The 13,077-nt window shown below is 35.9% G+C and overlaps 1 long non-coding RNA gene across 2 annotated transcripts in view; it reads left to right on the top strand.

The window, feature by feature from the left end:
- Positions 1 to 13,077, top strand: part of LOC145511511 (uncharacterized) — a 533,216-nt gene that overhangs the window by 308,773 nt on the left and 211,366 nt on the right. The gene's annotated exons all lie outside the window — the stretch shown is intronic.

The raw sequence follows: 13,077 nt of genomic DNA, 5'->3' as shown, positions 1-13,077 counted from the left end.
GCAACAGAATAGAGTAGTTTGGACAAGTGTAGGGCACACAAAACTAAAGGAAATCAGTTTTTTTCATGGCTGTATTCACAGCAAAGAGGTCAGATATTCAGGGAGAATAAACTTAGAGAATCTTATCCTAGGGGTGTTAATGACAAATTTAAAGGTTTGTGGTAGCAAAATGGTTAAGAAGGACTTTGTTTTCAAAACCGCATTCTGGTGGGAGTCAAATTTACTTGATCTCTAAGAAAGCAGGTAGAGTTTCAGTCTCCAGGCATGTGAAAAAGCTCAGTTATCAAAGATCACTACTTGTCCTAGGGACTTGGGGGAATATGGTGAGTGCTTCCTAACACTGCATGCCCCAAGCACAGCCTTGATTTCGCCCTCCCAAACCTCAGTGCTCCATCTCTTGATTCTAGTGTTAACTCTTTGTTATGGAAATTATTTTTGCTTTTTTGGAGTCAAGTTACTCAGATTGTCTCTTTTATCCTGAGCCTTCTTCCTGTTAAAACAGCTCTATTCAGTTATCCACAGAGCTACAACATCCCATGCTAAGTCGTTTCAGTTGTGTCCAACTCTTTGTGACGCTATGGACTGTATCCTCTGTCTATGGGATTCTCCAGGCATGAATACTGGAGTGCATCGTCATGCCCTCCTCCAGGGTATCTTCCCAACCCAGGGATTGAGCCCACATCTCTTATGTCTCCTGCATTGGCAGGTAGGTTCTTTCCCACTAGCACCCCCTGGGAAGTGCCAAATAATACGTTTCAGCTCCATTACGAACTGGGGAACTTTCGTGTGTGAGGCGAATGTGATAATCACTATACTACGGAAATGCCCACCTTCATAGGTTCACAAATCTTGAAGCACTGACTCTCTGCCTCCACCAGGTTCACATTTATTCCAGGAGAGCCACAGGTATGCCTAGAAGGTTGGCAGAGACACAAAGAGGTAGAAAGGCAATCATTTTGAAATTCGCAGGCTGAATTTCAATATCCATTTTTAGCTCCAGTTTAATACAGCAGACAAGTAACAGATTTTTTGGAAAATCCCACAGTCCAGAATTTTGGAGTCATGTAACCAATAAACTGGTTTATGCCCCTTCCCTTGATTCCCAGGGGGTAAAAAAAAAAAAAAAAAAATCCACATATTCTTTGTTTTGATTTTAGGCGTTTTCTTAGGTCAACGTCTCTGGAAGTAGAATTTCAGCTAAGACAATGGCTTAAACTAGGAAAGAGAGTATATATTCAGGAGGAATTTCTACATGAGTCAGAGAAGAGGATAGGGAAAAGGAAAAAAAAAAACAAAACCAACAGGCAAAGACCTGATTTCAAGTCTCCAGCTTGAGCCTAACCCCACAGGGAAGCGCTAGAGCATAAGCTGCATCAGAGAGTCTGTCCCACCTTGAGGAAGCAGGGCTTTTGTATCCACATTAGTTGGACTATTGGCTCAGTCACCCAGTGTGGGGTGTTTCTCTCATGTACCTCCAGTTAGGTGATTCCAGGACCTTGAAGATTATCTGAGGGGGTTAAGATACAGGCTATGAACAGCAGCACTAACAGCAGCAGGCTAAAGGGCTCACTGTGTATCTGAGAGGGCAGCCAACTATGTCTTTAGTGAGCATCCGACTGGTAGAAGTAGATACAGGTGCAGGTCAGTAATTGCAGCCAGAAAGCAGCGTCTTTAAAATCTGTGATAGTTATCCATTTCAGAAGCACCAGTTTATGAGACAGGAATAGATGAGGGATGATGCACATATGAAATTCTATAGAGAGACCAAGAAAAACAAGCAAATGGAATTGATCAAGTAGGTGCTGGAGAACTTTGACCCATGGATTTATTAGATTTGTGTGAACTAATTGCAGTGTCTTAAGGAAGAAAGCGGAGAAGGAACTGGCAGCCCACTCCAGTATTCTTGCTTGGAGAATCCCATGGACTGAGGAGCCTGGCAGGCCGTGGTCCATGGGGTCGCAGAGAGTCGGACACGACTGAAGTGACTGAGCAAAAGGATGAAAGGAGTGGTGAGAAAGGGAGTAATATATACTCAGGAATAGTCCTCAATTATTCATGAATGTGTTTAAACACAACACACATTTAGAGATTAAAAACATATTTGAAACTGCTGTGATCCCATGACATCATACTGTATATTACTGTGAGCAGGAGATTTAGGCTTGATATTCGTCTTATTGCTTACGCTATTGATAATTTTCATCTTGTTGTTCAGTCGCTCAGTTGTGTCCGACTCTTTGTGACTCCATGGACTGCAGCATGCCAGGCTTCCCTCATCATCACCAACTCCCAGATAATAGCCTTGACCAGTATCTGTAATACTGAGCGCACTGAAGGCATTGTGTTTTTGAAAGAGGATTCACTTTGCATTCAGAGGCAGTTGATTTTAAATGGTAGCTTGGTGGCCTGTCTGTTTTCATGACCGTGGGTAAGTCACAGAGTGCACTTTCCTCATCTGTTCAATGATCCCTGACAAGTTTTTATAAGGATAAATAAAGTACTTATACACAGTACCTGACATGTAGCCGGAAATGGTTAGAATACTCTCTCTCATGCCCCAGTGCTTGAGGTCTCATTTATTTCCTCCACAAGGTACGTGCCATCTTGGCTCTAAATTGATTATCCCACTCTGTCGGTGGCAGGCGTGCCACAGCCTCCCCTTATGAGTCAGTGGCTCTCGAGTGGAGGATGAGCACGGATAGATTCCTTAGCACTTCAGGATGATGTATGAATGAGTAAGCAAATTAGGGAGCAAGCGATCAAGGGTACCCAAAGGTTAAGGACACAGTAAAAAGGCACTGTGATTTCCAGTGAAAACATCCATCAAATATCCATGGATTCATATATAATACTTTCCTTAAACACATAATAGAGTCATAATGTTAAAAGTAAAAAGAAAATTCATGTTAGGCAGAGTTTTCTTTTTCCCTTGAGATCTAAAATATATGATATACTCTCTAATTACACCTTGCCATTAACACACAGTCTTCAGCAATTTGTTTCTAGTATTTTATACAAGGCCCTTAGTCTTATATTTTTTTCCTTCATAGTTGGAGTACAGTTGACTGGGCTTAAATCTGATAAGAGGCTGGTTGGGGTTAAAGATGTGCTGTAATGGGAATGCCTAATGATTTCATCTTTGTTTCAACTGTATTAAGCTCATGAGACCTACACTTTTTATCACTATTATCAGCATTTTCAATGTTCATTTTCCACTCATTTTTGGCAAAATAATAAGGGCAAAGAGCAAAAAATATTCAAATAATTACATAGAGGCTGCTCTTTACAGACAAAGATGGCATGACTGCCCAAACAGAACTCTTGGCTGTCAGGCGGTGCCACCACACATTAGTGCAAAATGTTCGTTGATCTGCTGATGTATGAAAGTCTGGATTTGGCATACAAAAGGCACTTTGGAGTGTCGATGTATAATGCATGAAAGTGTTGGCTGTTCAGAAGCTGAAAATATGAAAGTCAGGGACAGCCTGTATGTATATGAACAAAGAAAAGGAAATAGATATAATAAACCGTGGCTGACTTTGTCCTCTAGGTGTTGAGGAAGACTTCTGAGTGGAGGTGGCTTTAAGCTCAGTTCAGTCCTTAGTGGTGACTGGACTTGGATCAGAGGTTGGCCCACAATCTATATAAATGTGCTCACATCTTGGAACTGTCAAGGAATATGGTGTGTTCGGGAAGGATGAATGCAGAACATAACATGTGGGAAGAGACATGAGGAAATTAGTTTGGAAACAGAGTTTGAAGAGCCTTACATGCTAAAATCAAGGAGTTTTCATTTTATTGTGTAGGTCAGTGGGTCTTTTTATGGTTTTGAGTTGGAACGTTATGTAATTTCAATTTAAAAAAAATCCAAATTTCATACTTTTCTTAAGAAAGAACAACACAGAGCTTCCATTCTTATGAGGCAATACTTGGCTAGACCAGTTTAGCTGTTGCCTTTTTTTGCATAGAGCTTCTGCTCTCCATGATTTTTCTTATGCTTGATAGGAGTCTCTCATCTAGATGCCTCGTCTGGCCCAGATAGGCATCTAAATTTATGGGCTCGGAATATGATGAGGTCCATCAGATGCTTTCAAAGATAAGAATGATCAGAGAAATCCATTTTCAAATTTTATCATAAGATGGATATTGTTTGAAGTTCTGCACAGTAGAAAGACGTGTCTGGGAGCCACAAGGAAGGGAGTTGGGGTAGGCTTGCTAGATAGAGTGTGCACGAGAGGGAAACTAGGGGATTATTTAGAAATTCCTTGTAAGAGGTGGAGAAGATCTGAGTATCTTCTGTGTTTTATGAATTCCAGGTTGTTGCTCATACGCTAAGTCGTTTTTGACTCTTCCAACCCCGTGGACTGCATGCAGCACACAGGGCTTCCCTGTCTTTCAGTATTTCCCAGTGTTTGCTCAAACTCACGTCCATTGAGTCAGTGATGCCATCCAGCCATCTCTTCCTCTGTTGCTTCCTTCTCCTCCTGCCCTCAATCTTTCCCAGCATCAGGGTCTTTTTGAATGAGTTGGCTCTTTGCATCAGCTTCAGTCCTTCCAGTAAACATTCAGGGTTGATTTCCTTTAGAATTGACTGGTTTGATCTCCTTGCAGTCCAAGGGACTCTCAGGAGTCTTCTCCAACACCACAGTTCGAAAGCGCTCAGTCTTCTTTATGGTCCAACTCTTGCATCTGTACATGACTACTGGGAAAAACCATAGCTTTGACTATATGGACCTTTGTCAGCAAAGTGATGTTTCTGCTTTTTAATATGCTGTCTAGGTTTACATATTGTCATACATATGATAGGTATTCAATAAATGTTTGTTTTATTTGCTGTTAGACATTTAATCATTGGGTGGAATTTTTAAAGCACTCTTTTGGTCCTAGTTTTTCACTTACTAAGTACAAGCAAGGAAGTAGAATTCAGTGACAGCTTCAGGTAAAGATTGACACTAGAAGGTTTCTTTATTTTCTTTAACTTTTTATTTTGTATTGGGGTAAAGCTGATTAACAATGTTGTGATAGATTCAGGTGGACAGCAAGAGGACTCAGCCATACATATACATGTATCCATTCTCCCCCAAACTCCCCTCCCATCCAGACTGCCACATAACATTGAGCAGAGTTCCCAGTGCTATACAGTAGGTCCTTGTTGGTTATCCATTTTAAATATGGCAACACTGGGGAGTTTTAAAGTGTTTTTATGTTTGACATAGTACATATCAATGCATTTATTGAACTTTTACCAATTTCTAATTCTATCTGCTTTTGTACATTCAAAGTAAATTGTATTGAATATGTGACCATTAATAAAACCATTCACTTTGTATTAACACTTTTAATACGTTTATAAAAATTGAATAGATTTCAAGAAATATTTATAAAATATAAATAATGTACAAAAACCATTATTCAAAGAATGCTTATAAATGGATCATAAAATCACAAAATGGAATATTAACATTCCTTTGAAATCTCTTGTGTTACCTATTCTGAGTCTCTTCCATTCTTATGTAACTCAGAGAAAATCACAATAAATTTGATTTTATGTTTATCATTTCCCTATTTTCCTTTATATTCTTAACCATATGTTTCTAATACTATATCATATATTGCTTACTTTTGCATGTTGTCTCTAATTTTCCATAAATGGAAGAATACTGTGTGTGTTAATTGACTTGCTTTCTTTTTCACTTGATGTAGCTTCACTGGTTGAGACATTGATTCAAGTAAATGTAATTCACTGACTTTCCATTGCTCTCCAGTATTTCATTGTATGATCACACCTTCGTTTATTTATCTATTATATTTAAATAAGCATTTGCTATTATAAATAGTGCTCTTATGAAGATCATGGCATCTGGTCCCATCACTTCATGGCAAATAGATGGGGAAACAGTGGAAACAGTGACTGACTTTATTTTGGGGGGCTCCAAAATCACTGCAGATGGTGACTGCAGCCATGAAATTAGAAGATGCTTGCTCCTTGGAAGGAAAGTTACGACCAACCTAGACAGCATGTTAAAAAGCAAAGACATTAGTTTGCCAACAAAGGTCCATCTAGTCAAGGCTATGGTTTTTCCAGTAGTCATGTATGCATGTGAGAGTTGGACTATAAAGAAAGCTGAGCGCCGAAGAAGTGATACTTTTAAATTGTGTTGTTGGAGAAGACTCTTAAGAGTCCCTTGGACAGCAAGGAGATCCAACTAGTCCATCCTAAAGGAGATCAGTCCTGAGTGTTCATTGGAAGGACTGATGTTGAAACTGAAACTCCAATACTCGGGCCACCTGATGTAAAGAACTGACTCATTTGAAAAGACTGATGCTGGGAAACATTGAAGGCAGGAGGAGAAGGGGATGACAGAGGATGAGATGGTTGGACGGCATCACTGACTCAGTGGACATGAGTTTGGGTAGACTCCAGGAGTTAGTGATGGACAGGGAGGCCTGGCGTGCTGTGGTCCATGAGGTCACAAATAACTGGACACGGCTGAGCAACTGAACTGAACTGAATGTTCTCCTGGTGCATGTAATCAGTGTCTCCTTAGCACTTAAACCTAGAAATGGCATTTCTGGGTCAAAAGAAATAAGTGTATTCAAATTTTCAGATAGTTTCAAACTGTCTCCCAAAAGTAGTTTACCAGTTTACACAATGATCAGTGTTGTATACATGTGTAAATATTTGCTTGCATCACCTGTTTGCCAGTGCTTGTTATTGTCGGACTTAAATATTTGCCAACCCAGAGAGTATGTAATACTGTTTTATTGTAGTTCTAGTTTATAATTCCCTAAAAAATAATGCAGTTTATTATGTTTAAATTTGCTTATTACTCTTTTGGATATTGTGTTTTGTGAAGCATTTGTTCACCTCTTTGTCCATTTTATCTTCTTATTTATTAGCAGAAGTCCTTTGGACACTCTAGATTTGGGTCCTTTATTATATTATTGAAAACATTTTCTCTTCTCTAGATGGTGTATTCCGTTTTCAGTCTTAGCCTGCATAGGCTGTGCTTTTATGTGAAGGGTTGAAAAACTCTTTTTATTACTGATTTTTATAGAATTGTCTCCTATAGTATCTTATAAAATTTTATAGTTTTGGTTTTCATGTTTAGCTCTTGTAATACCACTGAAATAATTTTTGTGAAGGATATGAGTTAAAAATCTAATTTTATTTATTTTTTTCTGTATGGATAACAAATTGCCTTCGCACTGTTTAAGTTCCATATTTTTACCATGGATCTGAAATGCCATCTTTGCCATAAATCAAGTTTCCTTGAAAGTGTGGGTCTTTTTCTGGGATATTTAGACTGGACTATATCCCAGTCTCTGTGGTAATATCACAATGTCTTAATTTCATTAATTTAAAGACAATTATTTAAGGCCATTTGTAGCAACATGGATGGACTTAGAGAGCATCATAGTAAAAATAATGATTGATATTTGTTAAGGGATTCATTCTAATTTCAATAATTTAAAAATAATTATTGATATTTGGTGAGAAATATGTTCCAACTTGTTATTCAAGAGATTCTGAGAAATTCATAGCCCTTTGCTCTTCCATTTTTAATCAGCTTGTCAAGTGCCACTTTAAAATTTTATTCTATATTTAAATTTTATTGATAAATTTGGGATCTGACATCTTGATATCACACTCTCCAATCTATAAACATATTTATTTATGTTCTTTGATTTTTACTGAATTTTATAATTTTTTTCCTGTAAAGTTTTTACAGAATTTTGTTAGATTTACTTTTCAGACATTATACATTGATACAATCTATAAAACATTAGATAACATTTAAAAATTTGTACACTCTAAATTTCTCGTTGGGAAACATAATTGATTTTGTATGTTATGTTGTATCTTAAAAGCTTGCTGAACTTGCCCTCTAATCAATTCTGATGTGATTATTGATTTTCGTAGGCTTTGTAGTGAAATATCTGTTCTCAATGAAAACTTTGTTTTTTTCATCTTCAATGCGTGCACTTTGATTTCTTTTTCTTCCTTTACCATGACAATTAGTATAATCATGGCTAGAAGTGATAACAACAGACACCATTGGTTTACTTGTGACACTATAGAAGAAGTTTTCATTATTTCACAGTTAAGAATGATGTTTATTATAGATTTTTCTGAACTATCTTTATGTATTCAAGAAAGTTTCTATTTTTTGTGTGCTCAGAGGTTTTCTTAGCCATGTGTAATTTTTAAATTATTAAGCAGCTTTCCTAAGCCAATAGACATATCATTTTCCCTTTATTAATGTAATGAATTACAGTAATTTGTTTTCAGATATAAAGGCAACAATAAATTCCTAGGATAACCTAACTCAGTCATGATTTTTTGCAATTGCTTGGTTGAATTTGCATGTATATATATTTAGATTTATGCATTCATTATTATGAGAATCCCTTTCTCATATTGTCCTTGTCTGGATTTGTATCCTAGACATTCTCCTCTCATAAAATAAGTTGGAAGTGTTCTAGTTTTTTATGGTACACTAGAATAGATTTTTATAATTTTAATTATTTGGCCCTTAACTCCTTCATAGAGCTCACTAATAAAACTGTCCAGATATGGAGTTTTCAGTATAGAAAAAGTTTATCTACTAATTTAATTTCTTCTCAGGTTAAGAACTCTTAAGGCATTCCATTTCAATTTTGGGCAGTGTTGTTGCTATATTTTTCTAGAAATGTTTCCATTTAAATTTTATTTTAAAATTGATTCATACAAAAATATTTATAATCTTTCTATAGTTGTTAGTAGTAGCTCTGTTCATTTTTCATTCCTACTTTTGGTACCTTATCTACTTTTTTATTATTTGTGTCCAAAAATTGCTTTGAAAAGTAAGAAATTTACTTTGTTGATTTATTTTATTTCATATGTATTTTCTTTCAGTAATTTCCATTTTTTCTTTTTATAACAGTGTTTCTTGTTTGGCTTACTTTTATTTATTATCTTATTTGATCACCTGATTTTTTTTCTTTAAATTTTTTTATTGGAGTATTGTTGATTTACAATGTGTTCGTTTCTGCTTCACAGCACAATGAATCAGACACTCCCTCTTTTTTAGATTCTGTTTCTCTATAGGTCATTACAAAATATTGAGTAGAGTTTGCTGTGCTATATTGTAGGTTCTTATGAGTTATCTATTTTATATATAGTGGTGTGCATATGTCAATACCAGTCTCCCGGTTTATCCTTCCTTCCTTTTCCCCCTTGCTAACCATGAGCTGTTTTTCTTTTTCTTTTTTTCTGTACTACATAAATGGCTATATTTCTGGTTTATAAATAGGTTCATTTGTACCATTTTTTAGACTCCACATATAAGCAATATCATATGATATTTTTCTTTCTCTGTCTGAGTTAACTTCGTTCAGTATGGAAATCTCTAGGTCCCTCTGTGTTGCTACAGATGGTATTGTTTCAATGTCTATTTTAAGGCTGAGAAATATTCCATTGTATGTATGTACCACATTTTCTTTATCCATCCCTCTATCAGTGGACATTTATGTTGCTTCCATGTCCTGGTTATTGTAAATAGTGCTGCAATGAACATTGGTGTACACGTATCTTTTCAAATTATGGTTTTCTTCAGATACATGCCCACAAGTGGGATTTATGAATCATATGGTGGCTCTAGTTTTAGTTAGTTTTTTTTAAAATAAATTTATTTATTTTAATTGGGGGCTAATTACTTTACAGTATTGTAGTGGTTTCTGCCATACATTGACATGAATCAGCCATGGGTTTACATGTGTTCCCCATCCTGAACCCCCCTCCCACCTCCCTTTTTTAAGGCACCTCCATACTGTTCTCCATAGTGGCTGCACCAATTTACATTCCCACCAGTAGTGTAGGAGGGTGGCCTTTTCTCCACATCCTCTCCAACCTCTATTGTTTCTGATGGCCATTCTGACTGGTTTGAAGTGATATCTCAGTGTAGTTTTGATTTGCATTTCTCTAATAATTAGTGATGTTGAATATCTTTTCATGTGTTTGTTGGCCATCTGTATGTCTTATTTGGAGAAATGTCTGTTTAGATCCTCCACCCATTTTTTGTGTGGTTTGTTTGTTGTTTTGATATTGAGCTGCACGAGCTATTTGTACATTTTGGAGATTAATCCCTTTTCAGTAGCTTCATTGCAAATATTTTATCCATTCTGTGGATTGTCTTTTCGTTTTATTTATAGTTTCTTTTGCTGTGCACAAGTTTAAAGGATGAGTTTATCTTTCGTCCATTGTATATTCTTGCCTCCTTTGTCATACATTATGTGGCTGTACGGAGAAGGCAATGGCATCCCACTCCAGTACTCTTGCCTGGAGAATCCCATGGATGGAGGAGCCTGGTGGGCTGCAGTCCATGGGGTCGCTAGGAGTCGGAGACGACTGAGCGACTTCACTTTCACTTTTCACTTTCATGCATTGGAGAAGGAAATGGCAACCAACTCCAGTGTTCTTGCCTGGAGAATCCCAGGGACGGCGGAGCCTGGTGGGCTGCTGTCTATGGGGTCGCACAGAGTCGGACACGACTGAAGCGACTTAGCAGCAGCAGCAGCAGCATGTGGCTATAGGTGTCTGCATTTATCACTGGATTTTTTATCCTGTTCCATTGATCTATATTTCTGTTTTTTTGCCAATACTATAATGTTTTTATTACCGTAGCTTTGTAGTATAGTTTGATATCAGGGAGCCTGATTCCTCTAGCTCTGTTTTTCTTTCTTAAGATTGCCTTGGCTATTGGGTTTGTTTGTGTGTGTGTGTTTTCATACAAATTGTAATATTTTTCTTTCTAATTCTGTGAAAAATGCTATTGGTAATTTGATAGGGACCTCATTGAATCTGTAGATTACTTTGAGTAGTATAGTCATTTTGACCATATTGATTCTTCCACTCCAAGAACATGATTTATCTCTCCATCTGTTTGTGTCATCTTTGATATCTTTCATCAGTATTTTGTGGTTTTCTGAGTACAGCTCTTTTGCCTCCTTAGGTAAGTTTATTCTTAGGTATTTTATTCTTTTTGATGCTATGGTAAATGAGACTGTTCCCTTAACTTCTCTTTCTGATCTTCCATTGTTAGTGTATTGGAATGCAAGAGATTTCTTTGTATTACTTTTATATTCTGCAACTTTATCAAATTCATTGATGAGCTCTAGTAGTTCCCTGGTAACATCTTTAGGATTTTCTATGTATAATATTATTTCATCTTTTTTCTTGATGAATCTGACTGAAGGTTTATCACTTTTGTTTATCTTTTCAAAGAACCAACTTTTGGTTTCATCGATTTTTTTCTATTGCTTTATTCATCTCTATTTCTTTTATTTTTGCTCTGATCTTTATCATTTCTTTCCTTCTGCTGTTGGTTTTGTTGGTTTTTCTTTCTCTAGTTAGGTTGTTTGAGACTTTTCTTGTTTCCTGAGGTAAGTTTGTATTTCTGTGAACTTCCCTCTTAGAACTCCTCTTGCTGCATCCCATAGGTTTTGAACTGTCATGTTTTCATTGTCATTTATTTCTAGGTATTTTTTGACTTCCTCTTTGAGTTCGTCAGTGGTTCATTGGTTGTTTAACCTAAGTATTTATGTTTTTTACAGTTTTTTTTTTTCTTTTTCCTGTATCTAATCTCATAGCATTGTGGTCATGAAAGATGGTTGGTATGATTTCAAGTTTCTTAAATTTACTGAGTCTTGCCTAGTGGCCCAGCGTGTAATCTATAGAAAAAAGCATTCTGCTGCTTCTTTAGTAAGATAAACATTTAGAAATTTCTTTCCAAATACTGTTTTAATTGTGCCCCTGAATGATGATAAAAATATTCTACTATCATTTGGATTTAAACACATTAGTTTTATTATGCTTCCTTTTTTGATTTATTATCTGGAAGTATGCTCTTTAGAATTCTAAACATGTGGTTATTCTAGTCATTTTTTGTTAATGATTTCTTATTTAATTACATTGTGATCAGCAACATGGTCTGTGTCCTTCCAGTCACTGTAATTTTTTTAGTGAATACCCTAGACATTCTAACATGAGTATGTAATATATGATCATCTAATATTTGGCAATGGTTCCCATTCTTCCAACAATATGAGAACCTTAGTAATGTTTAACTTAAATATCTCTGATGCCAAAGTACATGATCTTGGCATTGAGTTTTTTGGGTTTATATTTGCTAACTCCACAATAAATTATTTACCACTGTTGCTATAAAAGCATTTCCCAGATTGTAACATTGAAATCACAGAATTCATTTTTCAAAATTATTTTTCCCATAACCCTGAACATAAAATTCCATTGAATATTGGCCTTGATTAAGTCAACTATCAGCTTATCCTTCAAGCTTTGGAAAACAATTTGACTTTTTAATTCATATGAGATCTTTGTCTTGGTGTTCTAAAGTTTCACTGTGGTGAGACTGGATAATGATTTCTCTTTTCATTTTTCTAACTTGGGAATTTTGGGGCTTCTTGAATATGTGGATTGGTATCTTTCATTTGTATCAGATAATTCTCAAAATTCCTTTTCAAATATTGCTTGTATCTTATTAGTTTTTCTCATCCTCTTTTTCTGTATGTGTTTCTGTAAAGTCAAATCTTGAGTTTGAGTTTTTCAGAACATAGATTTTCTGTGAATTAAGACTGTTAATCTGTATGAAAACTGGCCTTTATTTTTATTTTTAACTTTGTATTTATTTTGAACATTGGACATTTGAGGGGAGCTCACAGATTTTTAGGATTTTTCTTCTATTCTGCTCATCAATCTACTGATGTATCCCTGATCCATTTTTTATATCTATGTCTGAACAATTATTAAATCTCTTTGCTAAATTTTTAATTTATTTTTTATTTTCATAAGTTCTCTTTGAAATCTGACTGGTCATTTTAATAATAATCTACCAATTTTTACACTCATTTTTAAATATTTATTTTATTTTAAAATAGATGTATTTATTTAATATTTTGTATTGATAAATCCAATCCTGCTAACTTTATACTTGTTTCCCCTTTTGATATTTCTTGTAGGGGGTTATGCAATTTTGAACTATGATCTTATGTTCCTTAGAATCCCGTCTATAGTCT

The sequence above is a fragment of the Giraffa tippelskirchi genome, chromosome 6, assembly GCF_054371585.1.
Source record: "Giraffa tippelskirchi isolate mGirTip1 chromosome 6, T2T-mGirTip1v1.2.pri, whole genome shotgun sequence".
In the NCBI taxonomy this organism is placed as follows: domain Eukaryota; kingdom Metazoa; phylum Chordata; class Mammalia; order Artiodactyla; family Giraffidae; genus Giraffa; species Giraffa tippelskirchi.
The sequence above is the reverse complement of the archived record's forward strand: the minus strand, read 5'-3'. Positions and strand labels throughout refer to the sequence as shown.